General features: G+C 52.3%; 68 non-coding genes and 21 pseudogenes across 68 annotated transcripts; all 89 read left to right on the forward strand.

The window, feature by feature from the left end:
• The first annotated feature begins 56 nt into the window (after positions 1 to 56).
• LOC131111634 (5S ribosomal RNA) lies at positions 57 to 175 on the forward strand. The gene has a single exon (XR_009121306.1). It is a non-coding gene; the product is annotated as a 5S ribosomal RNA (ribosomal RNA).
• A 112-nt stretch (positions 176 to 287) lies between these two features.
• LOC131117702 (5S ribosomal RNA) lies at positions 288 to 406 on the forward strand. Its single transcript, XR_009124912.1, has one exon. It is a non-coding gene; the product is annotated as a 5S ribosomal RNA (ribosomal RNA).
• Positions 407 to 518: 112 nt separating this feature from the next.
• LOC131117497 (5S ribosomal RNA) lies at positions 519 to 637 on the forward strand. Its single transcript, XR_009124712.1, has one exon. It is a non-coding gene; the product is annotated as a 5S ribosomal RNA (ribosomal RNA).
• Positions 638 to 749: 112 nt separating this feature from the next.
• On the forward strand, positions 750 to 868 carry LOC131115328 (5S ribosomal RNA). Its single transcript, XR_009122609.1, has one exon. It is a non-coding gene; the product is annotated as a 5S ribosomal RNA (ribosomal RNA).
• A 111-nt stretch (positions 869 to 979) lies between these two features.
• On the forward strand, positions 980 to 1,088 carry LOC131112959 (5S ribosomal RNA; annotated as a pseudogene).
• Positions 1,089 to 1,200: 112 nt separating this feature from the next.
• Positions 1,201 to 1,319, forward strand: LOC131117913 (5S ribosomal RNA). The gene has a single exon (XR_009125115.1). It is a non-coding gene; the product is annotated as a 5S ribosomal RNA (ribosomal RNA).
• A 112-nt stretch (positions 1,320 to 1,431) lies between these two features.
• On the forward strand, positions 1,432 to 1,540 carry LOC131113724 (5S ribosomal RNA; annotated as a pseudogene).
• A 112-nt stretch (positions 1,541 to 1,652) lies between these two features.
• LOC131117680 (5S ribosomal RNA) lies at positions 1,653 to 1,771 on the forward strand. The gene has a single exon (XR_009124891.1). It is a non-coding gene; the product is annotated as a 5S ribosomal RNA (ribosomal RNA).
• A 112-nt stretch (positions 1,772 to 1,883) lies between these two features.
• Positions 1,884 to 2,002, forward strand: LOC131118514 (5S ribosomal RNA). The gene has a single exon (XR_009125695.1). It is a non-coding gene; the product is annotated as a 5S ribosomal RNA (ribosomal RNA).
• Positions 2,003 to 2,114: 112 nt separating this feature from the next.
• LOC131113881 (5S ribosomal RNA) lies at positions 2,115 to 2,223 on the forward strand (annotated as a pseudogene).
• Positions 2,224 to 2,334: 111 nt separating this feature from the next.
• Positions 2,335 to 2,453, forward strand: LOC131111645 (5S ribosomal RNA). The gene has a single exon (XR_009121308.1). It is a non-coding gene; the product is annotated as a 5S ribosomal RNA (ribosomal RNA).
• A 112-nt stretch (positions 2,454 to 2,565) lies between these two features.
• On the forward strand, positions 2,566 to 2,684 carry LOC131111454 (5S ribosomal RNA). Its single transcript, XR_009121166.1, has one exon. It is a non-coding gene; the product is annotated as a 5S ribosomal RNA (ribosomal RNA).
• Positions 2,685 to 2,796: 112 nt separating this feature from the next.
• Positions 2,797 to 2,915, forward strand: LOC131114431 (5S ribosomal RNA). Its single transcript, XR_009121741.1, has one exon. It is a non-coding gene; the product is annotated as a 5S ribosomal RNA (ribosomal RNA).
• Positions 2,916 to 3,027: 112 nt separating this feature from the next.
• LOC131112440 (5S ribosomal RNA) lies at positions 3,028 to 3,136 on the forward strand (annotated as a pseudogene).
• Positions 3,137 to 3,247: 111 nt separating this feature from the next.
• LOC131115973 (5S ribosomal RNA) lies at positions 3,248 to 3,366 on the forward strand. Its single transcript, XR_009123240.1, has one exon. It is a non-coding gene; the product is annotated as a 5S ribosomal RNA (ribosomal RNA).
• A 112-nt stretch (positions 3,367 to 3,478) lies between these two features.
• Positions 3,479 to 3,597, forward strand: LOC131118199 (5S ribosomal RNA). Its single transcript, XR_009125365.1, has one exon. It is a non-coding gene; the product is annotated as a 5S ribosomal RNA (ribosomal RNA).
• Positions 3,598 to 3,709: 112 nt separating this feature from the next.
• Positions 3,710 to 3,818, forward strand: LOC131111580 (5S ribosomal RNA; annotated as a pseudogene).
• Positions 3,819 to 3,929: 111 nt separating this feature from the next.
• On the forward strand, positions 3,930 to 4,048 carry LOC131115329 (5S ribosomal RNA). The gene has a single exon (XR_009122610.1). It is a non-coding gene; the product is annotated as a 5S ribosomal RNA (ribosomal RNA).
• A 112-nt stretch (positions 4,049 to 4,160) lies between these two features.
• LOC131116285 (5S ribosomal RNA) lies at positions 4,161 to 4,279 on the forward strand. Its single transcript, XR_009123540.1, has one exon. It is a non-coding gene; the product is annotated as a 5S ribosomal RNA (ribosomal RNA).
• A 112-nt stretch (positions 4,280 to 4,391) lies between these two features.
• On the forward strand, positions 4,392 to 4,510 carry LOC131118442 (5S ribosomal RNA). Its single transcript, XR_009125613.1, has one exon. It is a non-coding gene; the product is annotated as a 5S ribosomal RNA (ribosomal RNA).
• Positions 4,511 to 4,622: 112 nt separating this feature from the next.
• On the forward strand, positions 4,623 to 4,741 carry LOC131117275 (5S ribosomal RNA). The gene has a single exon (XR_009124497.1). It is a non-coding gene; the product is annotated as a 5S ribosomal RNA (ribosomal RNA).
• Positions 4,742 to 4,852: 111 nt separating this feature from the next.
• LOC131117682 (5S ribosomal RNA) lies at positions 4,853 to 4,971 on the forward strand. Its single transcript, XR_009124893.1, has one exon. It is a non-coding gene; the product is annotated as a 5S ribosomal RNA (ribosomal RNA).
• Positions 4,972 to 5,083: 112 nt separating this feature from the next.
• LOC131116286 (5S ribosomal RNA) lies at positions 5,084 to 5,202 on the forward strand. Its single transcript, XR_009123541.1, has one exon. It is a non-coding gene; the product is annotated as a 5S ribosomal RNA (ribosomal RNA).
• A 112-nt stretch (positions 5,203 to 5,314) lies between these two features.
• Positions 5,315 to 5,433, forward strand: LOC131118200 (5S ribosomal RNA). The gene has a single exon (XR_009125366.1). It is a non-coding gene; the product is annotated as a 5S ribosomal RNA (ribosomal RNA).
• Positions 5,434 to 5,545: 112 nt separating this feature from the next.
• On the forward strand, positions 5,546 to 5,664 carry LOC131116287 (5S ribosomal RNA). Its single transcript, XR_009123542.1, has one exon. It is a non-coding gene; the product is annotated as a 5S ribosomal RNA (ribosomal RNA).
• A 112-nt stretch (positions 5,665 to 5,776) lies between these two features.
• Positions 5,777 to 5,895, forward strand: LOC131114432 (5S ribosomal RNA). The gene has a single exon (XR_009121742.1). It is a non-coding gene; the product is annotated as a 5S ribosomal RNA (ribosomal RNA).
• A 112-nt stretch (positions 5,896 to 6,007) lies between these two features.
• On the forward strand, positions 6,008 to 6,126 carry LOC131117104 (5S ribosomal RNA). Its single transcript, XR_009124332.1, has one exon. It is a non-coding gene; the product is annotated as a 5S ribosomal RNA (ribosomal RNA).
• Positions 6,127 to 6,238: 112 nt separating this feature from the next.
• On the forward strand, positions 6,239 to 6,347 carry LOC131113882 (5S ribosomal RNA; annotated as a pseudogene).
• Positions 6,348 to 6,458: 111 nt separating this feature from the next.
• LOC131111657 (5S ribosomal RNA) lies at positions 6,459 to 6,577 on the forward strand. The gene has a single exon (XR_009121312.1). It is a non-coding gene; the product is annotated as a 5S ribosomal RNA (ribosomal RNA).
• A 112-nt stretch (positions 6,578 to 6,689) lies between these two features.
• LOC131115149 (5S ribosomal RNA) lies at positions 6,690 to 6,808 on the forward strand. Its single transcript, XR_009122437.1, has one exon. It is a non-coding gene; the product is annotated as a 5S ribosomal RNA (ribosomal RNA).
• Positions 6,809 to 6,920: 112 nt separating this feature from the next.
• On the forward strand, positions 6,921 to 7,039 carry LOC131114433 (5S ribosomal RNA). The gene has a single exon (XR_009121743.1). It is a non-coding gene; the product is annotated as a 5S ribosomal RNA (ribosomal RNA).
• Positions 7,040 to 7,151: 112 nt separating this feature from the next.
• Positions 7,152 to 7,260, forward strand: LOC131112442 (5S ribosomal RNA; annotated as a pseudogene).
• Positions 7,261 to 7,372: 112 nt separating this feature from the next.
• LOC131117939 (5S ribosomal RNA) lies at positions 7,373 to 7,491 on the forward strand. The gene has a single exon (XR_009125137.1). It is a non-coding gene; the product is annotated as a 5S ribosomal RNA (ribosomal RNA).
• Positions 7,492 to 7,603: 112 nt separating this feature from the next.
• On the forward strand, positions 7,604 to 7,712 carry LOC131111741 (5S ribosomal RNA; annotated as a pseudogene).
• Positions 7,713 to 7,824: 112 nt separating this feature from the next.
• On the forward strand, positions 7,825 to 7,943 carry LOC131111577 (5S ribosomal RNA). Its single transcript, XR_009121284.1, has one exon. It is a non-coding gene; the product is annotated as a 5S ribosomal RNA (ribosomal RNA).
• Positions 7,944 to 8,055: 112 nt separating this feature from the next.
• On the forward strand, positions 8,056 to 8,164 carry LOC131111742 (5S ribosomal RNA; annotated as a pseudogene).
• Positions 8,165 to 8,275: 111 nt separating this feature from the next.
• Positions 8,276 to 8,394, forward strand: LOC131116485 (5S ribosomal RNA). The gene has a single exon (XR_009123731.1). It is a non-coding gene; the product is annotated as a 5S ribosomal RNA (ribosomal RNA).
• Positions 8,395 to 8,506: 112 nt separating this feature from the next.
• LOC131112215 (5S ribosomal RNA) lies at positions 8,507 to 8,615 on the forward strand (annotated as a pseudogene).
• A 112-nt stretch (positions 8,616 to 8,727) lies between these two features.
• Positions 8,728 to 8,846, forward strand: LOC131115628 (5S ribosomal RNA). Its single transcript, XR_009122904.1, has one exon. It is a non-coding gene; the product is annotated as a 5S ribosomal RNA (ribosomal RNA).
• Positions 8,847 to 8,957: 111 nt separating this feature from the next.
• Positions 8,958 to 9,076, forward strand: LOC131115331 (5S ribosomal RNA). Its single transcript, XR_009122612.1, has one exon. It is a non-coding gene; the product is annotated as a 5S ribosomal RNA (ribosomal RNA).
• A 112-nt stretch (positions 9,077 to 9,188) lies between these two features.
• Positions 9,189 to 9,307, forward strand: LOC131116288 (5S ribosomal RNA). The gene has a single exon (XR_009123543.1). It is a non-coding gene; the product is annotated as a 5S ribosomal RNA (ribosomal RNA).
• A 112-nt stretch (positions 9,308 to 9,419) lies between these two features.
• On the forward strand, positions 9,420 to 9,538 carry LOC131118443 (5S ribosomal RNA). The gene has a single exon (XR_009125615.1). It is a non-coding gene; the product is annotated as a 5S ribosomal RNA (ribosomal RNA).
• A 112-nt stretch (positions 9,539 to 9,650) lies between these two features.
• LOC131117932 (5S ribosomal RNA) lies at positions 9,651 to 9,769 on the forward strand. Its single transcript, XR_009125134.1, has one exon. It is a non-coding gene; the product is annotated as a 5S ribosomal RNA (ribosomal RNA).
• A 112-nt stretch (positions 9,770 to 9,881) lies between these two features.
• LOC131114434 (5S ribosomal RNA) lies at positions 9,882 to 10,000 on the forward strand. The gene has a single exon (XR_009121744.1). It is a non-coding gene; the product is annotated as a 5S ribosomal RNA (ribosomal RNA).
• Positions 10,001 to 10,112: 112 nt separating this feature from the next.
• On the forward strand, positions 10,113 to 10,231 carry LOC131117105 (5S ribosomal RNA). Its single transcript, XR_009124333.1, has one exon. It is a non-coding gene; the product is annotated as a 5S ribosomal RNA (ribosomal RNA).
• Positions 10,232 to 10,343: 112 nt separating this feature from the next.
• On the forward strand, positions 10,344 to 10,452 carry LOC131113883 (5S ribosomal RNA; annotated as a pseudogene).
• Positions 10,453 to 10,563: 111 nt separating this feature from the next.
• Positions 10,564 to 10,682, forward strand: LOC131111669 (5S ribosomal RNA). The gene has a single exon (XR_009121313.1). It is a non-coding gene; the product is annotated as a 5S ribosomal RNA (ribosomal RNA).
• A 112-nt stretch (positions 10,683 to 10,794) lies between these two features.
• LOC131116309 (5S ribosomal RNA) lies at positions 10,795 to 10,913 on the forward strand. The gene has a single exon (XR_009123563.1). It is a non-coding gene; the product is annotated as a 5S ribosomal RNA (ribosomal RNA).
• A 112-nt stretch (positions 10,914 to 11,025) lies between these two features.
• On the forward strand, positions 11,026 to 11,144 carry LOC131114435 (5S ribosomal RNA). The gene has a single exon (XR_009121745.1). It is a non-coding gene; the product is annotated as a 5S ribosomal RNA (ribosomal RNA).
• Positions 11,145 to 11,256: 112 nt separating this feature from the next.
• LOC131112443 (5S ribosomal RNA) lies at positions 11,257 to 11,365 on the forward strand (annotated as a pseudogene).
• A 112-nt stretch (positions 11,366 to 11,477) lies between these two features.
• On the forward strand, positions 11,478 to 11,596 carry LOC131117940 (5S ribosomal RNA). Its single transcript, XR_009125138.1, has one exon. It is a non-coding gene; the product is annotated as a 5S ribosomal RNA (ribosomal RNA).
• A 112-nt stretch (positions 11,597 to 11,708) lies between these two features.
• LOC131112719 (5S ribosomal RNA) lies at positions 11,709 to 11,817 on the forward strand (annotated as a pseudogene).
• A 112-nt stretch (positions 11,818 to 11,929) lies between these two features.
• On the forward strand, positions 11,930 to 12,048 carry LOC131118842 (5S ribosomal RNA). Its single transcript, XR_009125991.1, has one exon. It is a non-coding gene; the product is annotated as a 5S ribosomal RNA (ribosomal RNA).
• A 112-nt stretch (positions 12,049 to 12,160) lies between these two features.
• LOC131111744 (5S ribosomal RNA) lies at positions 12,161 to 12,269 on the forward strand (annotated as a pseudogene).
• Positions 12,270 to 12,380: 111 nt separating this feature from the next.
• On the forward strand, positions 12,381 to 12,499 carry LOC131116601 (5S ribosomal RNA). The gene has a single exon (XR_009123843.1). It is a non-coding gene; the product is annotated as a 5S ribosomal RNA (ribosomal RNA).
• Positions 12,500 to 12,611: 112 nt separating this feature from the next.
• Positions 12,612 to 12,720, forward strand: LOC131113815 (5S ribosomal RNA; annotated as a pseudogene).
• Positions 12,721 to 12,832: 112 nt separating this feature from the next.
• On the forward strand, positions 12,833 to 12,951 carry LOC131115629 (5S ribosomal RNA). The gene has a single exon (XR_009122905.1). It is a non-coding gene; the product is annotated as a 5S ribosomal RNA (ribosomal RNA).
• Positions 12,952 to 13,062: 111 nt separating this feature from the next.
• LOC131115332 (5S ribosomal RNA) lies at positions 13,063 to 13,181 on the forward strand. Its single transcript, XR_009122613.1, has one exon. It is a non-coding gene; the product is annotated as a 5S ribosomal RNA (ribosomal RNA).
• A 112-nt stretch (positions 13,182 to 13,293) lies between these two features.
• On the forward strand, positions 13,294 to 13,412 carry LOC131116289 (5S ribosomal RNA). Its single transcript, XR_009123544.1, has one exon. It is a non-coding gene; the product is annotated as a 5S ribosomal RNA (ribosomal RNA).
• Positions 13,413 to 13,524: 112 nt separating this feature from the next.
• Positions 13,525 to 13,643, forward strand: LOC131118444 (5S ribosomal RNA). Its single transcript, XR_009125616.1, has one exon. It is a non-coding gene; the product is annotated as a 5S ribosomal RNA (ribosomal RNA).
• Positions 13,644 to 13,755: 112 nt separating this feature from the next.
• Positions 13,756 to 13,874, forward strand: LOC131117276 (5S ribosomal RNA). Its single transcript, XR_009124498.1, has one exon. It is a non-coding gene; the product is annotated as a 5S ribosomal RNA (ribosomal RNA).
• Positions 13,875 to 13,985: 111 nt separating this feature from the next.
• LOC131117683 (5S ribosomal RNA) lies at positions 13,986 to 14,104 on the forward strand. Its single transcript, XR_009124894.1, has one exon. It is a non-coding gene; the product is annotated as a 5S ribosomal RNA (ribosomal RNA).
• Positions 14,105 to 14,216: 112 nt separating this feature from the next.
• On the forward strand, positions 14,217 to 14,335 carry LOC131118311 (5S ribosomal RNA). Its single transcript, XR_009125476.1, has one exon. It is a non-coding gene; the product is annotated as a 5S ribosomal RNA (ribosomal RNA).
• Positions 14,336 to 14,447: 112 nt separating this feature from the next.
• LOC131114436 (5S ribosomal RNA) lies at positions 14,448 to 14,566 on the forward strand. The gene has a single exon (XR_009121746.1). It is a non-coding gene; the product is annotated as a 5S ribosomal RNA (ribosomal RNA).
• Positions 14,567 to 14,678: 112 nt separating this feature from the next.
• Positions 14,679 to 14,797, forward strand: LOC131117108 (5S ribosomal RNA). Its single transcript, XR_009124335.1, has one exon. It is a non-coding gene; the product is annotated as a 5S ribosomal RNA (ribosomal RNA).
• Positions 14,798 to 14,909: 112 nt separating this feature from the next.
• On the forward strand, positions 14,910 to 15,028 carry LOC131118201 (5S ribosomal RNA). Its single transcript, XR_009125367.1, has one exon. It is a non-coding gene; the product is annotated as a 5S ribosomal RNA (ribosomal RNA).
• A 112-nt stretch (positions 15,029 to 15,140) lies between these two features.
• On the forward strand, positions 15,141 to 15,259 carry LOC131117109 (5S ribosomal RNA). The gene has a single exon (XR_009124336.1). It is a non-coding gene; the product is annotated as a 5S ribosomal RNA (ribosomal RNA).
• A 112-nt stretch (positions 15,260 to 15,371) lies between these two features.
• LOC131118202 (5S ribosomal RNA) lies at positions 15,372 to 15,490 on the forward strand. The gene has a single exon (XR_009125368.1). It is a non-coding gene; the product is annotated as a 5S ribosomal RNA (ribosomal RNA).
• A 112-nt stretch (positions 15,491 to 15,602) lies between these two features.
• Positions 15,603 to 15,711, forward strand: LOC131112216 (5S ribosomal RNA; annotated as a pseudogene).
• Positions 15,712 to 15,823: 112 nt separating this feature from the next.
• Positions 15,824 to 15,942, forward strand: LOC131116353 (5S ribosomal RNA). Its single transcript, XR_009123604.1, has one exon. It is a non-coding gene; the product is annotated as a 5S ribosomal RNA (ribosomal RNA).
• A 111-nt stretch (positions 15,943 to 16,053) lies between these two features.
• Positions 16,054 to 16,172, forward strand: LOC131111681 (5S ribosomal RNA). The gene has a single exon (XR_009121315.1). It is a non-coding gene; the product is annotated as a 5S ribosomal RNA (ribosomal RNA).
• A 112-nt stretch (positions 16,173 to 16,284) lies between these two features.
• Positions 16,285 to 16,403, forward strand: LOC131117703 (5S ribosomal RNA). Its single transcript, XR_009124913.1, has one exon. It is a non-coding gene; the product is annotated as a 5S ribosomal RNA (ribosomal RNA).
• A 112-nt stretch (positions 16,404 to 16,515) lies between these two features.
• LOC131117499 (5S ribosomal RNA) lies at positions 16,516 to 16,634 on the forward strand. The gene has a single exon (XR_009124714.1). It is a non-coding gene; the product is annotated as a 5S ribosomal RNA (ribosomal RNA).
• Positions 16,635 to 16,746: 112 nt separating this feature from the next.
• LOC131115333 (5S ribosomal RNA) lies at positions 16,747 to 16,865 on the forward strand. Its single transcript, XR_009122614.1, has one exon. It is a non-coding gene; the product is annotated as a 5S ribosomal RNA (ribosomal RNA).
• Positions 16,866 to 16,976: 111 nt separating this feature from the next.
• LOC131112960 (5S ribosomal RNA) lies at positions 16,977 to 17,085 on the forward strand (annotated as a pseudogene).
• A 112-nt stretch (positions 17,086 to 17,197) lies between these two features.
• On the forward strand, positions 17,198 to 17,316 carry LOC131117914 (5S ribosomal RNA). The gene has a single exon (XR_009125116.1). It is a non-coding gene; the product is annotated as a 5S ribosomal RNA (ribosomal RNA).
• Positions 17,317 to 17,428: 112 nt separating this feature from the next.
• On the forward strand, positions 17,429 to 17,537 carry LOC131113725 (5S ribosomal RNA; annotated as a pseudogene).
• A 112-nt stretch (positions 17,538 to 17,649) lies between these two features.
• LOC131117684 (5S ribosomal RNA) lies at positions 17,650 to 17,768 on the forward strand. Its single transcript, XR_009124895.1, has one exon. It is a non-coding gene; the product is annotated as a 5S ribosomal RNA (ribosomal RNA).
• Positions 17,769 to 17,880: 112 nt separating this feature from the next.
• Positions 17,881 to 17,999, forward strand: LOC131118515 (5S ribosomal RNA). The gene has a single exon (XR_009125696.1). It is a non-coding gene; the product is annotated as a 5S ribosomal RNA (ribosomal RNA).
• Positions 18,000 to 18,111: 112 nt separating this feature from the next.
• Positions 18,112 to 18,220, forward strand: LOC131113884 (5S ribosomal RNA; annotated as a pseudogene).
• Positions 18,221 to 18,331: 111 nt separating this feature from the next.
• Positions 18,332 to 18,450, forward strand: LOC131111692 (5S ribosomal RNA). Its single transcript, XR_009121316.1, has one exon. It is a non-coding gene; the product is annotated as a 5S ribosomal RNA (ribosomal RNA).
• Positions 18,451 to 18,562: 112 nt separating this feature from the next.
• LOC131117468 (5S ribosomal RNA) lies at positions 18,563 to 18,681 on the forward strand. The gene has a single exon (XR_009124685.1). It is a non-coding gene; the product is annotated as a 5S ribosomal RNA (ribosomal RNA).
• A 112-nt stretch (positions 18,682 to 18,793) lies between these two features.
• On the forward strand, positions 18,794 to 18,912 carry LOC131114438 (5S ribosomal RNA). The gene has a single exon (XR_009121748.1). It is a non-coding gene; the product is annotated as a 5S ribosomal RNA (ribosomal RNA).
• Positions 18,913 to 19,024: 112 nt separating this feature from the next.
• On the forward strand, positions 19,025 to 19,133 carry LOC131112444 (5S ribosomal RNA; annotated as a pseudogene).
• Positions 19,134 to 19,244: 111 nt separating this feature from the next.
• LOC131115974 (5S ribosomal RNA) lies at positions 19,245 to 19,363 on the forward strand. Its single transcript, XR_009123241.1, has one exon. It is a non-coding gene; the product is annotated as a 5S ribosomal RNA (ribosomal RNA).
• A 112-nt stretch (positions 19,364 to 19,475) lies between these two features.
• Positions 19,476 to 19,594, forward strand: LOC131118204 (5S ribosomal RNA). The gene has a single exon (XR_009125370.1). It is a non-coding gene; the product is annotated as a 5S ribosomal RNA (ribosomal RNA).
• A 112-nt stretch (positions 19,595 to 19,706) lies between these two features.
• LOC131111581 (5S ribosomal RNA) lies at positions 19,707 to 19,815 on the forward strand (annotated as a pseudogene).
• A 111-nt stretch (positions 19,816 to 19,926) lies between these two features.
• Positions 19,927 to 20,045, forward strand: LOC131115334 (5S ribosomal RNA). Its single transcript, XR_009122615.1, has one exon. It is a non-coding gene; the product is annotated as a 5S ribosomal RNA (ribosomal RNA).
• Positions 20,046 to 20,157: 112 nt separating this feature from the next.
• Positions 20,158 to 20,276, forward strand: LOC131116291 (5S ribosomal RNA). Its single transcript, XR_009123545.1, has one exon. It is a non-coding gene; the product is annotated as a 5S ribosomal RNA (ribosomal RNA).
• The last annotated feature ends 29 nt before the right edge of the window (positions 20,277 to 20,305 follow it).

Below are 20,305 nucleotides of genomic sequence, written 5' to 3' on the forward strand. Positions count from 1 at the left end.
TGGATCTAGTTTGGCCTGCGTCGCCTTCAAATAAGATCTTTTCAGTTGTCCTGGCAGCTTACGGCCATACCACCCTGAAAACGCCTGATCTCGTCCGATCTCGGAAGCTAAGCAGGGGCGGGCCTGGTTAGTACTTGGATGGGAGACCGCCTGGGAATACCAGGTGCTGTAAGCTTTTCATGGTTTCTGCTCTTGCCTGACAGCAGAGGGCGCTGTTTGACACTTTTTGCTGGAGTCTAGTTTGGCCTGCGTCTTCTTCAAATAGGATCTTTTCAGTTGCCCTGGCAGCTTACGGCCATACTACCCTGAAAACGCCCGATCTCGTCCGATCTCGGAAGCTAAGCAGGGGTGGGCCTGGTTAGTACTTGGAAGGGAGACCGCCTGGCAATACCAGGTGCTGTAAGCCTTTTATGGTTTCTGCTCTTGCCTGACAGCAGAGGGCGCTGTTTGACACTTTTTGCTGGAGTCTAGTTTGGCCTGCGTCGCCTTCAAATAGGATCTTTTCAGTTGATGTGGCAGCTTACGGCCATACTACCCTGAAAACGCCCGATCTCGTCCGATCTCGGAAGCTAAGCAGGGGCGGGCCTGGTTAGTACTTGGATGGGAGACAGCCTGGGAATACCAGGTGCTGTAAGCTTTTCATGGTTTCTGCTCTTGCCTGACAGCAGAGGGCGCTGTTTGACATGTTTTGCTGGAGTCTAGTTTGGCCTGCGTCACCTTCAAATAGGATCTTTTCAGTTGACCTGGCAGCTTACGGCCATACTACCCTGAAAACGCCCGATCTCGTCTGATCTCGGAAGCTAAGCAGGGGCGGGCCTGGTTAGTACTTGGATGGGAGACCGCCTGGGAATACCAGGTGCTGTAAGCTTTTTATGGTTTCTGCTCTAGCCTGACAGCAGAGGGCGCTGTTTGACACTTTTTGCTGGATCTAGTTTGGCCTGCGTCGCCTTCAAATAAGATCTTTTCAGTTGTCCTGGCAGCTTTTGGCCATACTACCCTGAAAACGCCCGATCTCGGAAGCTAAGCAGGGGCGGGCCTGGTTAGTACTTGGATGGGAGACCGCCTGGGAATACCAGGTGCTGTAAGCTTTTTATGGTTTCTGCTCTTGCCTGACAGCAGAGGGCGCTGTTTGACACTTTTTGCTGGAGTCTAGTTTGGCCTGCGTCGCCTTCAAATAGGATCTTTTCAGTTGCCCTTGCAGCTTACGGCCATACTACCCTGAAAACGCCCGATCTCGTCCGATCTCGGAAGCTAAGCAGGGACGGTCCTGGTTAGTACTTGGATGGGAGACCGCCTGGGATTACCAGGTGCTGTAAGCTTTTTATGGTTTCTGCTCTTGCCTGACAGCAGAGGGCGCTGTTTGACACTTTTTGCTGGAGTCTAGTTTTGCCTGCGTCTTCTTCAAATAGGATCTTTTCAGTTGTCCTGGCAGCTTACGGCCATACTACCCTGAAAACGCCCGATCTCAGAAGCTAAGCAGGGGCGGGCCTGGTTAGTACTTGGATGGGAGACCGCCTGTGAATACCAGGTGCTGTAAGCTTTTTATGGTTTCTGCTCTTGCCTGACAGCAGAGGGCGCTGTTTGACACTTTTTGCTGTAGTCTAGTTTGGCTTGCGTCACCTTCAAATAGGATCTTTTCATTTGACCTGGCAGCTTACGGCCATACTACCCTGAAAACGCCTGATCTCGTCCGATCTCGGAAGCTAAGCAGGGGCGGGCCTGGTTAGTACTTGGATGAGAGACCGCCTGGGAATACCAGGTGCTGTAAGCTTTTCATGGTTTCTGCTCTTGCCTGACAGCAGAGGGCGCTGTTTGACACATTTTGCTGGAGTCTAGTTTGGCCTGCGTCTTCTTCAAATAGGATCTTTTCAGTTGCCCTGGCAGCTTACGGCCATACTACCCTGAAAAAGCCCTATCTCGTCCGATCTCGGAAGCTAAGCAGGGGCGGGCCTGGTTAGTACTTGGATGGGAGACCGCCTGGGAATACCAGGTGCTGTAAGCTTTTTATGGTTTCTGCTCTAGCCTGACAGCAGAGGGCGCTGTTTGACACTTTTTGCTGGAGTCTAGTTTGGCCTGCGTCGCCTTCAAATAGGATCTTTACAGTTGCCCTGGCAGCTTACGGCCACACTACCCTGAAAAAGCCTGATCTCGGAAGCTAAGCAGGGGAGGGCCTGGTTAGTACTTGGATGGGAGACCGCCTGGGAATACCAGGTGCTGTAAGCTTTTTATGGTTTCTGCTCTAGCCTGACAGCAGAGGGCGCTGTTTGACACTTTTTGCTGGATCTAGTTTGGCCTGCGTCGCCTTCAAATAAGATCTTTTCAGTTGTCCTGGCAGCTTACGGCCATACCACCCTGAAAACGCCTGATCTCGTCCGATCTCGGAAGCTAAGCAGGGGCGGGCCTGGTTAGTACTTGGATGGGAGACCGCCTGGGAATACCAGGTGCTGTAAGCTTTTCATGGTTTCTGCTCTTCCCTGACAGCAGAGGGCGCTGTTTGACACTTTTTGCTGGAGTCTAGTTTGGCCTGCGTCTTCTTCAAATAGGATCTTTTCAGTTGCCCTGGCAGCTTACGGCCATACTACCCTGAAAACACCCGATCTCGTCCGATCTCGGAAGCTAAGCAGGGGTGGGCCTGGTTAGTACTTGGATGGGAGACCGCCTGGGAATACCAGGTGCTGTAAGCCTTTTATGGTTTCTGCTCTTGCCTGACAGCAGAGGGCGCTGTTTGACACTTTTTGCTGGAGTCTAGTTTGGCCTGCGTCGCCTTCAAATAGGATCTTTTCAGTTGATGTGGCAGCTTACGGCCATACTACCCTGAAAACGCCCGATCTCGTCCGATCTCGGAAGCTAAGCAGGGGCGGGCCTGGTTAGTACTTGGATGGGAGACCGCCTGGGAATACCAGGTGCTGTAAGCTTTTCATGGTTTCTGCTCTTGCCTGACAGCAGAGGGCGCTGTTTGACATGTTTTGCTGGAGTCTAGTTTGTCCTGCGTCGCCTTCAAATAGGATCTTTTCAGTTGCCTTGGCAGCTTTTGGCCATACTACCCTGAAAACACCCGATCTCGGAAGCTAAGCAGGGGCGGGCCTGGTTAGTACTTGGATGGGAGACCGCCTGGGAATACCAGGTGCTGTAAGCTTTTTATGGTTTCTGCTCTAGCCTGACAGCAGAGGGCGCTGTTTGACACTTTTTGCTGGATCTAGTTTGGCCTGGGTCGCCTTCAAATAAGATCTTTTCAGTTGTCCTGGCAGCTTTTGGCCATACTACCCTGAAAACACCCGATCTCGTCCGATCTCGGAAGCTAAGCAGGGGCGGGCCTGGTTAGTACTTGGATGGGAGACCGCCTGGGAATACCAGGTGCTGTAAGCTTTTCATGGTTTCTGCTCTTGCCTGACAGCAGAGGGCGCTGTTTGACACTTTTTGCTGGAGTCTAGTTTGGCCTGCGTCGCCTTCAAATAGGATCTTTTCAGTTGCCCTTGCAGCTTACGGCCATACTACCCTGAAAACGCCCGATCTCGTCCGATCTCGGAAGCTAAGCAGGGGCGGTCCTGGTTAGTACTTGGATGGGAGACCGCCTGGGATTACCAGGTGCTGTAAGCTTTTTATGGTTTCTGCTCTTGCCTGACAGCAGAGGGCGCTGTTTGACACTTTTTGCTGGAGTCTAGTTTGGCCTGCGTCTTCTTCAAATAGGATCTTTTCAGTTGTCCTGGCAGCTTACGGCCATACTACCCTGAAAACGCCCGATCTCGGAAGCTAAGCAGGGACGGGCCTGGTTAGTACTTGGATGGGAGACCGCCTGGGAATACCAGGTGCTGTAAGCTTTTTATGGTTTCTGCTCTAGCCTGACAGCAGAGGGCGCTGTTTGACACTTTTTGCTGGATCTAGTTTGGCCTGGGTCGCCTTCAAATAAGATCTTTTCAGTTGTCCTGGCAGCTTACGGCCATACTACCCTGAAAACGCCCGATCTCGTCTGATCTCGGAAGCTAAGCAGGGGCGGGCCTGGTTAGTACTTGGATGGGAGACCGCCTGGGAATACCAGGTGCTGTAAGCTTTTCATGGTTTCTGCTCTTGCCTGACAGCAGAGGGCGCTGTTTGACACTTTTTGCTGGAGTCTAGTTTGGCCTGCGTCTTCTTCAAATAGGATCTTCTCAGTTGCCCTGGCAGCTTACGGCCATACTACCCTGAAAAAGCCCGATCTCGTCCGATCTCGGAAGCTAAGCAGGGGCGGGCCTGGTTAGTACTTGGATGGGAGACCGCCTGGGAATACCAGGTGCTGTAAGCTTTTTATGGTTTCTGCTCTTGCCTGACAGCAGAGGGCGGTGTTTTACACTTTTTGCTGGAGTCTAGTTTGGCCTGCGTTGCCTTCAAATAGGATGTTTTCAGTTGCCCTTGCAGCTTACGGCCATACTACCCTGAAAACGCCCGATCTCGTCCGATCTCGGAAGCTGAGCAGGGGCGGGCCTGGTTAGTACTTGGATGGGAGACCGCCTGGGATTACCAGGTGCTGTAAGCTTTTTATGGTTTCTGCTCTTGCCTGACAGCAGAGGGCGCTGTTTGACACTTTTTGCTGGAGTCTAGTTTGGCCTGCGTCTTCTTCAAATAGGATCTTTTCAGTTGACCTGGCAGCTTATGGCCATACTACCTTGAAAACGCCCGATCTCGTCCGATCTCGGACGCTAAGCAGGGGCGGGCCTGGTTAGTACTTGGATGGGAGACCGCCTGGGAATACCAGGTGCTGTAAGCTTTTTATGGTTTCTGCTCTTGCCTGACAGCAGAGGGCGCTGTTTGACACTTTTTGCTGGATCTAGTTTGGCCTGCGTCGCCTTCAAATAAGATCTTTTCATTTGACCTGGCTGCTTACGGCCATACTACCCTGAAAACGCCTGATCTCGTCCGATCTCGGAAGCTAAGCAGGGGCGGGCCTGGTTAGTACTTGGATGAGAGACCGCCTGGGAATACCAGGTGCTGTAAGCTTTTCATGGTTTCTGCTCTTGCCTGACAGCAGAGGGCGCTGTTTGACACATTTTGCTGTAGTCTAGTTTGGCCTGCGTCTTCTTCAAATAGGATCTTTTCAGTTGCCCTGGCAGCTTACGGCCATACTACCCTGAAAAAGCCCGATCTCGTCCGATCTCGGAAGCTAAGCAGGGGCGGGCCTGGTTAGTACTTGGATGGGAGACCGCCTGGGAATACCAGGTGCTGTAAGCTTTTTATGGTTTCTGCTCTAGCCTGACAGCAGAGGGCGCTGTTTGACACTTTTTGCTGGAGTCTAGTTTGGCCTGCGTCGCCTTCAAATAGGATCTTTTCAGTTGCCCTTGCAGCTTACGGCCATACTACCCTGAAAACGCCCGATCTCGTCCGATCTCGGAAGCTAAGCAGGGGCGGTCCTGGTTAGTACTTGGATGGGAGACCGCCTGGGATTACCAGGTGCTGTAAGCTTTTTATGGTTTCTGCTCTTGCCTGACAGCAGAGGGCGCTGTTTGACACTTTTTGCTGGAGTCTAGTTTGGCCTGCGTCTTCTTCAAATAGGATCTTTTCAGTTGCCCTGGCAGCTTACGGCCATACTACCCTGAAAAAGCCCGATCTCGTCCGATCTCGGAAGCTAAGCAGGGGCGGGCCTGGTTAGTACTTGGATGGGAGACCGCCTGGGAATACCAGGTGCTGTAAGCTTTTTATGGTTTCTGCTCTAGCCTGACAGCAGAGGGCGCTGTTTGACACTTTTTGCTGGAGTCTAGTTTGGCCTGCGTCGCCTTCAAATAGGATCTTTTCAGTTGATGTGGCAGCTTACGGCCATACTACCCTGAAAACGCCCGATCTCGTCCGATCTCGGAAGCTAAGCAGGGGCGGGCCTGGTTAGTACTTGGATGGGAGACCGCCTGGGAATACCAGGTGCTGTAAGCTTTTTATGGTTTCTGCTCTTGCCTGACAGCAGAGGGCGCTGTTTGACACTTTTTGCTGGAGTCTAGTTTGGCCTGCGTCTTCTTCAAATAGGATCTTTTCAGTTGCCCTGGCAGCTTACGGCCATACTACCCTGAAAACGCCCGATCTCGTCCGATCTCGGAAGCTAAGCAGGGGTGGGCCTGGTTAGTACTTGGATAGGAGACTGCCTCGGAATACCAGGTGTTGTAAGCCTTTTATGGTTTCTGCTCTTGCCTGACAGCAGAGGGCGCTGTTTGACACTTTTTGCTGGAGTCTAGTTTGGCCTGCGTCGCCTTCAAATAGGATCTTTACAGTTGCCCTGGCAGCTTACGGCCACACTACCCTGAAAAAGCCTGATCTCGGAAGCTAAGCAGGGGAGGGCCTGGTTAGTACTTGGATGGGAGACCGCCTGGGAATACCAGGTGCTGTAAGCTTTTTATGGTTTCTGCTCTAGCCTGACAGCAGAGGGCGCTGTTTGACACTTTTTGCTGGATCTAGTTTGGCCTGCGTCGCCTTCAAATAAGATCTTTTCAGTTGTCCTGGCAGCTTACGGCCATACCACCCTGAAAACGCCTGATCTCGTCCGATCTCGGAAGCTAAGCAGGGGCGGGCCTGGTTAGTACTTGGATGGGAGACCGCCTGGGAATACCAGGTGCTGTAAGCTTTTCATGGTTTCTGCTCTTGCCTGACAGCAGAGGGCGCTGTTTGACACTTTTTGCTGGAGTCTAGTTTGGCCTGCGTCTTCTTCAAATAGGATCTTTTCAGTTGCCCTGGCAGCTTACGGCCATACTACCCTGAAAACACCCGATCTCGTCCGATCTCGGAAGCTAAGCAGGGGTGGGCCTGGTTAGTACTTGGATGGGAGACCGCCTGGGAATACCAGGTGCTGTAAGCCTTTTATGGTTTCTGCTCTTGCCTGACAGCAGAGGGCGCTGTTTGACACTTTTTGCTGGAGTCTAGTTTGGCCTGCGTCGCCTTCAAATAGGATCTTTTCAGTTGATGTGGCAGCTTACGGCCATACTACCCTGAAAACGCCCGATCTCGTCCGATCTCGGAAGCTAAGCAGGGGCGGGCCTGGTTAGTACTTGGATGGGAGACCGCCTGGGAATACCAGGTGCTGTAAGCTTTTCATGGTTTCTGCTCTTGCCTGACAGCAGAGGGCGCTGTTTGACATGTTTTGCTGGAGTCTAGTTTGTCCTGCGTCGCCTTCAAATAGGATCTTTTCAGTTGCCTTGGCAGCTTTTGGCCATACTACCCTGAAAACACCCGATCTCGGAAGCTAAGCAGGGGCGGGCCTGGTTAGTACTTGGATGGGAGACCGCCTGGGAATACCAGGTGCTGTAAGCTTTTTATGGTTTCTGCTCTTGCCTGACAGCAGAGGGCGCTGTTTGACACTTTTTGCTGGAGTCTAGTTTGGCCTGCGTCGCCTTCAAATAGGATCTTTTCAGTTGCCCTTGCAGCTTACGGCCATACTACCCTGAAAGCGCCCGATCTCGTCCGATCTCGGAAGCTAAGCAGGGGCGGTCCTGGTTAGTACTTGGATGGGAGACCGCCTGGGATTACCAGGTGCTGTAAGCTTTTTATGGTTTCTGCTCTTGCCTGACAGCAGAGGGCGCTGTTTGACACTTTTTGCTGGAGTCTAGTTTGGCCTGCGTCTTCTTCAAATAGGATCTTTTCAGTTGTCCTGGCAGCTTACGGCCATACTACCCTGAAAACGCCCGATCTCGGAAGCTAAGCAGGGGCGGGCCTGGTTAGTACTTGGATGGGAGACCGCCTGGGAATACCAGGTGCTGTAAGCTTTTTATGGTTTCTGCTCTTGCCTGACAGCAGAGGGCGCTGTTTGACACTTTTTGCTGGAGTCTAGTTTGGCCTGCGTCGCCTTCAAATAGGATCTTTTCAGTTGCCCTTGCAGCTTACGGCCATACTACCCTGAAAATGACCGATCTCGTCCGATCTCGGAAGCTAAGCAGGGGCGGTCCTGGTTAGTACTTGGATGGGAGACCGCCTGGGATTACCAGGTGCTGTAAGCTTTTTATGGTTTCTGCTCTTGCCTGACAGCAGAGGGCGCTGTTTGACACTTTTTGCTGGAGTCTAGTTTGGCCTGCGTCTTCTTCAAATAGGATCTTTTCAGTTGTCCTGGCAGCTTACGGCCATACTACCCTGAAAACGCCCGATCTCGGAAGCTAAGCAGGGGCGGGCCTGGTTAGTACTTGGATGGGAGACCGCCTGGGAATACCAGGTGCTGTAAGCTTTTTATGGTTTCTGCTCTAGCCTGACAGCAGAGGGCGCTGTTTGACACTTTTTGCTGGATCTAGTTTGGCCTGGGTCGCCTTCAAATAAGATCTTTTCAGTTGTCCTGGCAGCTTACGGCCATACTACCCTGAAAACACCCGATCTCGTCCGATCTCGGAAGCTAAGCAGGGGCGGGCCTGGTTAGTACTTGGATGGGAGACCGCCTGGGAATACCAGGTGCTGTAAGCTTTTCATGGTTTCTGCTCTTGCCTGACAGCAGAGGGCGCTGTTTGACACTTTTTGCTGGAGTCTAGTTTGGCCTGCGTCGCCTTCAAATAGGATCTATTCAGTTGTCCTGGCAGCTTACGGCCATACTACCCTGAAAACGCCCGATCTCGGAAGCTAAGCAGGGGCGGGCCTGGTTAGTACTTGGATGGGAGACCGCCTGTGAATACCAGGTGCTGTAAGCTTTTTATGGTTTCTGCTCTTGCCTGACAGCAGAGGGCGCTGTTTGACACTTTTTGCTGTAGTCTAGTTTGGCCTGCGTCACCTTCAAATAGGATCTTTTCAGTTGACCTGGCAGCTTACGGCCATACTACCCTGAAAATGCCCGATCTCGTCCGATCTCGGAAGCTAAGCAGGGGCGGGCCTGGTTAGTACTTGGATGGGAGACCGCCTGGGAATACCAGGTGCTGTAAGCTTTTTATGGTTTCTGCTCTAGCCTGACAGCAGAGGGCGCTGTTTGACACTTTTTGCTGGATCTAGTTTGGCCTGGGTCGCCTTCAAATAAGATCTTTTCAGTTGTCCTGGCAGCTTACGGCCATACTACCCTGAAAACGCCCGATCTCGTCTGATCTCGGAAGCTAAGCAGGGGCGGGCCTGGTTAGTACTTGGATGGGAGACCGCCTGGGAATACCAGGTGCTGTAAGCTTTTCATGGTTTCTGCTCTTGCCTGACAGCAGAGGGCGCTGTTTGACACTTTTTGCTGGAGTCTAGTTTGGCCTGCGTCTTCTTCAAATAGGATCTTCTCAGTTGCCCTGGCAGCTTACGGCCATACTACCCTGAAAAAGCCCGATCTCGTCCGATCTCGGAAGCTAAGCAGGGGCGGGCCTGGTTAGTACTTGGATGGGAGACCGCCTGGGAATACCAGGTGCTGTAAGCTTTTTATGGTTTCTGCTCTTGCCTGACAGCAGAGGGCGGTGTTTTACACTTTTTGCTGGAGTCTAGTTTGGCCTGCGTTGCCTTCAAATAGGATGTTTTCAGTTGCCCTTGCAGCTTACGGCCATACTACCCTGAAAACGCCCGATCTCGTCCGATCTCGGAAGCTGAGCAGGGGCGGGCCTGGTTAGTACTTGGATGGGAGACCGCCTGGGATTACCAGGTGCTGTAAGCTTTTTATGGTTTCTGCTCTTGCCTGACAGCAGAGGGCGCTGTTTGACACTTTTTGCTGGAGTCTAGTTTGGCCTGCGTCTTCTTCAAATAGGATCTTTTCAGTTGACCTGGCAGCTTATGGCCATACTACCTTGAAAACGCCCGATCTCGTCCGATCTCGGACGCTAAGCAGGGGCGGGCCTGGTTTGTACTTGGATGGGAGACCGCCTGGGAATACCAGGTGCTGTAAGCTTTTTATGGTTTCTGCTCTAGCCTGACAGCAGAGGGCGCTGTTTGACACTTTTTGCTGGAGTCTAGTTTGGCCTGCGTCGCCTTCAAATAGGATCTTTTCAGTTGATGTGGCAGCTTACGGCCATACTACCCTGAAAACGCCCGATCTCGTCCGATCTCGGAAGCTAAGCAGGGGCGGGCCTGGTTAGTACTTGGATGGGAGACCGCCTGGGAATACCAGGTGCTGTAAGCTTTTTATGGTTTCTGCTCTTGCCTGACAGCAGAGGGCGCTGTTTGACACTTTTTGCTGGAGTCTAGTTTGGCCTGCGTCTTCTTCAAATAGGATCTTTTCAGTTGCCCTGGCAGCTTACGGCCATACTACCCTGAAAACGCCCGATCTCGTCCGATCTCGGAAGCTAAGCAGGGGTGGGCCTGGTTAGTACTTGGATAGGAGACTGCCTCGGAATACCAGGTGTTGTAAGCCTTTTATGGTTTCTGCTCTTGCCTGACAGCAGAGGGCGCTGTTTGACACTTTTTGCTGGAGTCTAGTTTGGCCTGCGTCGCCTTCAAATAGGATCTTTACAGTTGCCCTGGCAGCTTACGGCCACACTACCCTGAAAAAGCCTGATCTCGGAAGCTAAGCAGGGGAGGGCCTGGTTAGTACTTGGATGGGAGACCGCCTGGGAATACCAGGTGCTGTAAGCTTTTTATGGTTTCTGCTCTAGCCTGACAGCAGAGGGCGCTGTTTGACACTTTTTGCTGGATCTAGTTTGGCCTGCGTCGCCTTCAAATAAGATCTTTTCAGTTGTCCTGGCAGCTTACGGCCATACCACCCTGAAAACGCCTGATCTCGTCCGATCTCGGAAGCTAAGCAGGGGCGGGCCTGGTTAGTACTTGGATGGGAGACCGCCTGGGAATACCAGGTGCTGTAAGCTTTTCATGGTTTCTGCTCTTGCCTGACAGCAGAGGGCGCTGTTTGACACTTTTTGCTGGAGTCTAGTTTGGCCTGCGTCTTCTTCAAATAGGATCTTTTCAGTTGCCCTGGCAGCTTACGGCCATACTACCCTGAAAACACCCGATCTCGTCCGATCTCGGAAGCTAAGCAGGGGTGGGCCTGGTTAGTACTTGGATGGGAGACCGCCTGGGAATACCAGGTGCTGTAAGCCTTTTATGGTTTCTGCTCTTGCCTGACAGCAGAGGGCGCTGTTTGACACTTTTTGCTGGAGTCTAGTTTGGCCTGCGTCGCCTTCAAATAGGATCTTTTCAGTTGATGTGGCAGCTTACGGCCATACTACCCTGAAAACGCCCGATCTCGTCCGATCTCGGAAGCTAAGCAGGGGCGGGCCTGGTTAGTACTTGGATGGGAGACCGCCTGGGAATACCAGGTGCTGTAAGCTTTTCATGGTTTCTGCTCTTGCCTGACAGCAGAGGGCGCTGTTTGACATGTTTTGCTGGAGTCTAGTTTGTCCTGCGTCGCCTTCAAATAGGATCTTTTCAGTTGCCTTGGCAGCTTTTGGCCATACTACCCTGAAAACACCCGATCTCGGAAGCTAAGCAGGGGCGGGCCTGGTTAGTACTTGGATGGGAGACCGCCTGGGAATACCAGGTGCTGTAAGCTTTTTATGGTTTCTGCTCTTGCCTGACAGCAGAGGGCGCTGTTTGACACTTTTTGCTGGAGTCTAGTTTGGCCTGCGTCGCCTTCAAATAGGATCTTTTCAGTTGCCCTTGCAGCTTACGGCCATACTACCCTGAAAGCGCCCGATCTCGTCCGATCTCGGAAGCTAAGCAGGGGCGGTCCTGGTTAGTACTTGGATGGGAGACCGCCTGGGATTACCAGGTGCTGTAAGCTTTTTATGGTTTCTGCTCTTGCCTGACAGCAGAGGGCGCTGTTTGACACTTTTTGCTGGAGTCTAGTTTGGCCTGCGTCTTCTTCAAATAGGATCTTTTCAGTTGTCCTGGCAGCTTACGGCCATACTACCCTGAAAACGCCCGATCTCGGAAGCTAAGCAGTGGCGGGCCTGGTTAGTACTTGGATGGGAGACCGCCTGGGAATACCAGGTGCTGTAAGCTTTTTATGGTTTCTGCTCTTGCCTGACAGCAGAGGGCGCTGTTTGACACTTTTTGCTGGAGTCTAGTTTGGCCTGCGTCGCCTTCAAATAGGATCTTTTCAGTTGCCCTTGCAGCTTACGGCCATACTACCCTGAAAGCGACCGATCTCGTCCGATCTCGGAAGCTAAGCAGGGGCGGTCCTGGTTAGTACTTGGATGGGAGACCGCCTGGGATTACCAGGTGCTGTAAGCTTTTTATGGTTTCTGCTCTTGCCTGACAGCAGAGGGCGCTGTTTGACACTTTTTGCTGGAGTCTAGTTTGGCCTGCGTCTTCTTCAAATAGGATCTTTTCAGTTGTCCTGGCAGCTTACGGCCATACTACCCTGAAAACGCCCGATCTCGGAAGCTAAGCAGGGGCGGGCCTGGTTAGTACTTGGATGGGAGACCGCCTGGGAATACCAGGTGCTGTAAGCTTTTTATGGTTTCTGCTCTAGCCTGACAGCAGAGGGCGCTATTTGACACTTTTTGCTGGATCTAGTTTGGCCTGGGTCGCCTTCAAATAAGATCTTTTCAGTTGTCCTGGCAGCTTACGGCCATACTACCCTGAAAACACCCGATCTCGTCCGATCTCGGAAGCTAAGCAGGGGCGGGCCTGGTTAGTACTTGGATGGGAGACCGCCTGGGAATACCAGGTGCTGTAAGCTTTTCATGGTTTCTGCTCTTGCCTGACAGCAGAGGGCGCTGTTTGACACTTTTTGCTGGAGTCTAGTTTGGCCTGCGTCGCCTTCAAATAGGATCTATTCAGTTGTCCTGGCAGCTTACGGCCATACTACCCTGAAAACGCCCGATCTCGGAAGCTAAGCAGGGGCGGGCCTGGTTAGTACTTGGATGAGAGACCGCCTGTGAATACCAGGTGCTGTAAGCTTTTTATGGTTTCTGCTCTTGCCTGACAGCAGAGGGCGCTGTTTGACACTTTTTGCTGTAGTCTAGTTTGGCCTGCGTCACCTTCAAATAGGATCTTTTCAGTTGACCTGGCAGCTTACGGCCATACTACCCTGAAAATGCCCGATCTCGTCCGATCTCGGAAGCTAAGCAGGGGCGGGCCTGGTTAGTACTTGGATGGGAGACCGCCTGGGAATACCAGGTGCTGTAAGCTTTTTATGGTTTCTGCTCTAGCCTGACAGCAGAGGGCGCTGTTTGACACTTTTTGCTGGATCTAGTTTGGCCTGGGTCGCCTTCAAATAAGATCTTTTCAGTTGTCCTGGCAGCTTACGGCCATACTACCCTGAAAACGCCCGATCTCGTCTGATCTCGGAAGCTAAGCAGGGGCGGGCCTGGTTAGTACTTGGATGGGAGACCGCCTGGGAATACCAGGTGCTGTAAGCTTTTCATGGTTTCTGCTCTTGCCTGACAGCAGAGGGCGCTGTTTGACACTTTTTGCTGGAGTCTAGTTTGGCCTGCGTCTTCTTCAAATAGGATCTTCTCAGTTGCCCTGGCAGCTTACGGCCATACTACCCTGAAAAAGCCCGATCTCGTCCGATCTCGGAAGCTAAGCAGGGGCGGGCCTGGTTAGTACTTGGATGGGAGACCGCCTGGGAATACCAGGTGCTGTAAGCTTTTTATGGTTTCTGCTCTTGCCTGACAGCAGAGGGCGGTGTTTTACACTTTTTGCTGGAGTCTAGTTTGGCCTGCGTTGCCTTCAAATAGGATGTTTTCAGTTGCCCTTGCAGCTTACGGCCATACTACCCTGAAAACGCCCGATCTCGTCCGATCTCGGAAGCTGAGCAGGGGCGGGCCTGGTTAGTACTTGGATGGGAGACCGCCTGGGATTACCAGGTGCTGTAAGCTTTTTATGGTTTCTGCTCTTGCCTGACAGCAGAGGGCGCTGTTTGACACTTTTTGCTGGAGTCTAGTTTGGCCTGCGTCTTCTTCAAATAGGATCTTTTCAGTTGACCTGGCAGCTTATGGCCATACTACCTTGAAAACGCCCGATCTCGTCCGATCTCGGACGCTAAGCAGGGGCGGGCCTGGTTAGTACTTGGATGGGAGACCGCCTGGGAATACCAGGTGCTGTAAGCTTTTTATGGTTTCTGCTCTTGCCTGACAGCAGAGGGCGCTGTTTGACACTTTTTGCTGGATCTAGTTTGGCCTGCGTCGCCTTCAAATAAGATCTTTTCATTTGACCTGGCTGCTTACGGCCATACTACCCTGAAAACGCCTGATCTCGTCCGATCTCGGAAGCTAAGCAGGGGCGGGCCTGGTTAGTACTTGGATGAGAGACCGCCTGGGAATACCAGGTGCTGTAAGCTTTTCATGGTTTCTGCTCTTGCCTGACAGCAGAGGGCGCTGTTTGACACATTTTGCTGTAGTCTAGTTTGGCCTGGGTCTTCTTCAAATAGGATCTTTTCAGTTGCCCTGGCAGCTTACGGCCATACTACCCTGAAAAAGCCCAATCTCGTCCGATCTCGGAAGCTAAGCAGGGGCGGGCCTGGTTAGTACTTGGATGGGAGACCGCCTGGGAATACCAGGTGCTGTAAGCTTTTTATGGTTTCTGCTCTAGCCTGACAGCAGAGGGCGCTGTTTGACACTTTTTGCTGGAGTCTAGTTTGGCCTGCGTCGCCTTCAAATAGGATCTTTTCAGTTGATGTGGCAGCTTACGGCCATACTACCCTGAAAACGCCCGATCTCGTCCGATCTCGGAAGCTAAGCAGGGGCGGGCCTGGTTAGTACTTGGATGGGAGACCGCCTGGGAATACCAGGTGCTGTAAGCTTTTTATGGTTTCTGCTCTTGCCTGACAGCAGATGGCGCTGTTTGACACTTTTTGCTGGAGTCTAGTTTGGCCTGCGTCTTCTTCAAATAGGATCTTTTCAGTTGCCCTGGCAGCTTACGGCCATACTACCCTGAAAACGCCCGATCTCGTCCGATCTCGGAAGCTAAGCAGGGGTGGGCCTGGTTAGTACTTGGATAGGAGACTGCCTCGGAATACCAGGTGTTGTAAGCCTTTTATGGTTTCTGCTCTTACCTGACAGCAGAGGGCGCTGTTTGACACTTTTTGCTGGAGTCTAGTTTGGCCTGCGTCGCCTTCAAATAGGATCTTTTCAGTTGCCCTTGCAGCTTACGGCCATACTACCCTGAAAACGCCCGATCTCGTCCGATCTCGGAAGCTAAGCAGGGGCGGTCCTGGTTAGTACTTGGATGGGAGACCGCCTGGGATTACCAGGTGCTGTAAGCTTTTTATGGTTTCTGCTCTTGCCTGACAGCAGAGGGCGCTGTTTGACACTTTTTGCTGGAGTCTAGTTTGGCCTGCGTCTTCTTCAAATAGGATCTTTTCAGTTGTCCTGGCAGCTTACGGCCATACTACCCTGAAAACGCCCGATCTCGTCCGATCTCGGAAGCTAAGCAGGGGTGGGCCTGGTTAGTACTTGGATAGGAGACTGCCTCGGAATACCAGGTGTTGTAAGCCTTTTATGGTTTCTGCTCTTACCTGACAGCAGAGGGCGCTGTTTGACACTTTTTGCTGGAGTCTAGTTTGGCCTGCGTCGCCTTCAAATAGGATCTTTTCAGTTGCCCTTGCAGCTTACGGCCATACTACCCTGAAAACGCCCGATCTCGTCCGATCTCGGAAGCTAAGCAGGGGCGGTCCTGGTTAGTACTTGGATGGGAGACCGCCTGGGATTACCAGGTGCTGTAAGCTTTTTATGGTTTCTGCTCTTGCCTGACAGCAGAGGGCGCTGTTTGACACTTTTTGCTGGAGTCTAGTTTGGCCTGCGTCTTCTTCAAATAGGATCTTTTCAGTTGTCCTGGCAGCTTACGGCCATACTACCCTGAAAACGCCCGATCTCGGAAGCTAAGCAGGGGCGGGCCTGGTTAGTACTTGGATGGGAGACCGCCTGTGAATACCAGGTGCTGTAAGCTTTTTATGGTTTCTGCTCTTGCCTGACAGCAGAGGGCGCTGTTTGACACTTTTTGCTGTAGTCTAGTTTGGCCTGCGTCACCTTCAAATAGGATCTTTTCAGTTGACCTGGCAGCTTACGGCCATACTACCCTGAAAATGCCCGATCTCGTCCGATCTCGGAAGCTAAGCAGGGGCGGGCTTGGTTAGTACTTGGATGGGAGACCGCCTGGGAATACCAGGTGCTGTAAGCTTTTTATGGTTTCTGCTCTAGCCTGACAGCAGAGGGCGCTGTTTGACACTTTTTGCTGGATCTAGTTTGGCCTGGGTCGCCTTCAAATAAGATCTTTTCAGTTGTCCTGGCAGCTTACGGCCATACCACCCTGAAAACGCCTGATCTCGTCCGATCTCGGAAGCTAAGCAGGGGCGGGCCTGGTTAGTACTTGGATGGGAGACCGCCTGGGAATACCAGGTGCTGTAAGCTTTTCATGGTTTCTGCTCTTGCCTGACAGCAGAGGGCGCTGTTTGACACTTTTTGCTGGAGTCTAGTTTGGCCTGCGTCTTCTTCAAATAGGATCTTTTCAGTTGCCCTGGCAGCTTACGGCCATACTACCCTGAAAACGCCCGATCTCGTCCGATCTCGGAAGCTAAGCAGGGGTGGGCCTGGTTAGTACTTGGAAGGGAGACCGCCTGGCAATACCAGGTGCTGTAAGCCTTTTATGGTTTCTGCTCTTGCCTGACAGCAGAGGGCGCTGTTTGACACTTTTTGCTGGAGTCTAGTTTGGCCTGCGTCGCCTTCAAATAGGATCTTTTCAGTTGATGTGGCAGCTTACGGCCATACTACCCTGAAAACGCCCGATCTCGTCCGATCTCGGAAGCTAAGCAGGGGCGGGCCTGGTTAGTACTTGGATGGGAGACAGCCTGGGAATACCAGGTGCTGTAAGCTTTTCATGGTTTCTGCTCTTGCCTGACAGCAGAGGGCGCTGTTTGACATGTTTTGCTGGAGTCTAGTTTGGCCTGCGTCACCTTCAAATAGGATCTTTTCAGTTGACCTGGCAGCTTACGGCCATACTACCCTGAAAACGCCCGATCTCGTCTGATCTCGGAAGCTAAGCAGGGGCGGGCCTGGTTAGTACTTGGATGGGAGACCGCCTGGGAATACCAGGTGCTGTAAGCTTTTTATGGTTTCTGCTCTAGCCTGACAGCAGAGGGCGCTGTTTGACACTTTTTGCTGGATCTAGTTTGGCCTGCGTCGCCTTCAAATAAGATCTTTTCAGTTGTCCTGGCAGCTTTTGGCCATACTACCCTGAAAACGCCCGATCTCGGAAGCTAAGCAGGGGCGGGCCTGGTTAGTACTTGGATGGGAGACCGCCTGGGAATACCAGGTGCTGTAAGCTTTTTATGGTTTCTGCTCTTGCCTGACAGCAGAGGGCGCTGTTTGACACTTTTTGCTGGAGTCTAGTTTGGCCTGCGTCGCCTTCAAATAGGATCTTTTCAGTTGCCCTTGCAGCTTACGGCCATACTACCCTGAAAACGCCCGATCTCGTCCGATCTCGGAAGCTAAGCAGGGACGGTCCTGGTTAGTACTTGGATGGGAGACCGCCTGGGATTACCAGGTGCTGTAAGCTTTTTATGGTTTCTGCTCTTGCCTGACAGCAGAGGGCGCTGTTTGACACTTTTTGCTGGAGTCTAGTTTTGCCTGCGTCTTCTTCAAATAGGATCTTTTCAGTTGTCCTGGCAGCTTACGGCCATACTACCCTGAAAACGCCCGATCTCAGAAGCTAAGCAGGGGCGGGCCTGGTTAGTACTTGGATGGGAGACCGCCTGTGAATACCAGGTGCTGTAAGCTTTTTATGGTTTCTGCTCTTGCCTGACAGCAGAGGGCGCTGTTTGACACTTTTTGCTGTAGTCTAGTTTGGCTTGCGTCACCTTCAAATAGGATCTTTTCATTTGACCTGGCAGCTTACGGCCATACTACCCTGAAAACGCCTGATCTCGTCCGATCTCGGAAGCTAAGCAGGGGCGGGCCTGGTTAGTACTTGGATGAGAGACCGCCTGGGAATACCAGGTGCTGTAAGCTTTTCATGGTTTCTGCTCTTGCCTGACAGCAGAGGGCGCTGTTTGACACATTTTGCTGGAGTCTAGTTTGGCCTGCGTCTTCTTCAAATAGGATCTTTTCAGTTGCCCTGGCAGCTTACGGCCATACTACCCTGAAAAAGCCCTATCTCGTCCGATCTCGGAAGCTAAGCAGGGGCGGGCCTGGTTAGTACTTGGATGGGAGACCGCCTGGGAATACCAGGTGCTGTAAGCTTTTTATGGTTTCTGCTCTAGCCTGACAGCAGAGGGCGCTGTTTGACACTTTTTGCTGGAGTCTAGTTTGGCCTGCGTCGCCTTCAAATAGGATCTTTACAGTTGCCCTGGCAGCTTACGGCCACACTACCCTGAAAAAGCCTGATCTCGGAAGCTAAGCAGGGGAGGGCCTGGTTAGTACTTGGATGGGAGACCGCCTGGGAATACCAGGTGCTGTAAGCTTTTTATGGTTTCTGCTCTAGCCTGACAGCAGAGGGCGCTGTTTGACACTTTTTGCTGGATCTAGTTTGGCCTGCGTCGCCTTCAAATAAGATCTTTTCAGTTGTCCTGGCAGCTTACGGCCATACCACCCTGAAAACGCCTGATCTCGTCCGATCTCGGAAGCTAAGCAGGGGCGGGCCTGGTTAGTACTTGGATGGGAGACCGCCTGGGAATACCAGGTGCTGTAAGCTTTTCATGGTTTCTGCTCTTCCCTGACAGCAGAGGGCGCTGTTTGACACTTTTTGCTGGAGTCTAGTTTGGCCTGCGTCTTCTTCAAATAGGATCTTTTCAGTTGCCCTGGCAGCTTACGGCCATACTACCCTGAAAACACCCGATCTCGTCCGATCTCGGAAGCTAAGCAGGGGTGGGCCTGGTTAGTACTTGGATGGGAGACCGCCTGGGAATACCAGGTGCTGTAAGCCTTTTATGGTTTCTGCTCTTGCCTGACAGCAGAGGGCGCTGTTTGACACTTTTTGCTGGAGTCTAGTTTGGCCTGCGTCGCCTTCAAATAGGATCTTTTCAGTTGATGTGGCAGCTTACGGCCATACTACCCTGAAAACGCCCGATCTCGTCCGATCTCGGAAGCTAAGCAGGGGCGGGCCTGGTTAGTACTTGGATGGGAGACCGCCTGGGAATACCAGGTGCTGTAAGCTTTTCATGGTTTCTGCTCTTGCCTGACAGCAGAGGGCGCTGTTTGACATGTTTTGCTGGAGTCTAGTTTGTCCTGCGTCGCCTTCAAATAGGATCTTTTCAGTTGCCTTGGCAGCTTTTGGCCATACTACCCTGAAAACACCCGATCTCGGAAGCTAAGCAGGGGCGGGCCTGGTTAGTACTTGGATGGGAGACCGCCTGGGAATACCAGGTGCTGTAAGCTTTTTATGGTTTCTGCTCTAGCCTGACAGCAGAGGGCGCTGTTTGACACTTTTTGCTGGATCTAGTTTGGCCTGGGTCGCCTTCAAATAAGATCTTTTCAGTTGTCCTGGCAGCTTTTGGCCATACTACCCTGAAAACACCCGATCTCGTCCGATCTCGGAAGCTAAGCAGGGGCGGGCCTGGTTAGTACTTGGATGGGAGACCGCCTGGGAATACCAGGTGCTGTAAGCTTTTCATGGTTTCTGCTCTTGCCTGACAGCAGAGGGCGCTGTTTGACACTTTTTGCTGGAGTCTAGTTTGGCCTGCGTCGCCTTCAAATAGGATCTTTTCAGTTGCCCTTGCAGCTTACGGCCATACTACCCTGAAAACGCCCGATCTCGTCCGATCTCGGAAGCTAAGCAGGGGCGGTCCTGGTTAGTACTTGGATGGGAGACCGCCTGGGATTACCAGGTGCTGTAAGCTTTTTATGGTTTCTGCTCTTGCCTGACAGCAGAGGGCGCTGTTTGACACTTTTTGCTGGAGTCTAGTTTGGCCTGCGTCTTCTTCAAATAGGATCTTTTCAGTTGTCCTGGCAGCTTACGGCCATACTACCCTGAAAACGCCCGATCTCGGAAGCTAAGCAGGGACGGGCCTGGTTAGTACTTGGATGGGAGACCGCCTGGGAATACCAGGTGCTGTAAGCTTTTTATGGTTTCTGCTCTAGCCTGACAGCAGAGGGCGCTGTTTGACACTTTTTGCTGGATCTAGTTTGGCCTGGGTCGCCTTCAAATAAGATCTTTTCAGTTGTCCTGGCAGCTTACGGCCATACTACCCTGAAAACGCCCGATCTCGTCTGATCTCGGAAGCTAAGCAGGGGCGGGCCTGGTTAGTACTTGGATGGGAGACCGCCTGGGAATACCAGGTGCTGTAAGCTTTTCATGGTTTCTGCTCTTGCCTGACAGCAGAGGGCGCTGTTTGACACTTTTTGCTGGAGTCTAGTTTGGCCTGCGTCTTCTTCAAATAGGATCTTCTCAGTTGCCCTGGCAGCTTACGGCCATACTACCCTGAAAAAGCCCGATCTCGTCCGATCTCGGAAGCTAAGCAGGGGCGGGCCTGGTTAGTACTTGGATGGGAGACCGCCTGGGAATACCAGGTGCTGTAAGCTTTTTATGGTTTCTGCTCTTGCCTGACAGC

The sequence above is a fragment of the Doryrhamphus excisus genome, unplaced genomic scaffold, assembly GCF_030265055.1.
Source record: "Doryrhamphus excisus isolate RoL2022-K1 unplaced genomic scaffold, RoL_Dexc_1.0 HiC_scaffold_25, whole genome shotgun sequence".
NCBI classification, from domain to species: Eukaryota; Metazoa; Chordata; class Actinopteri; order Syngnathiformes; family Syngnathidae; genus Doryrhamphus; species Doryrhamphus excisus.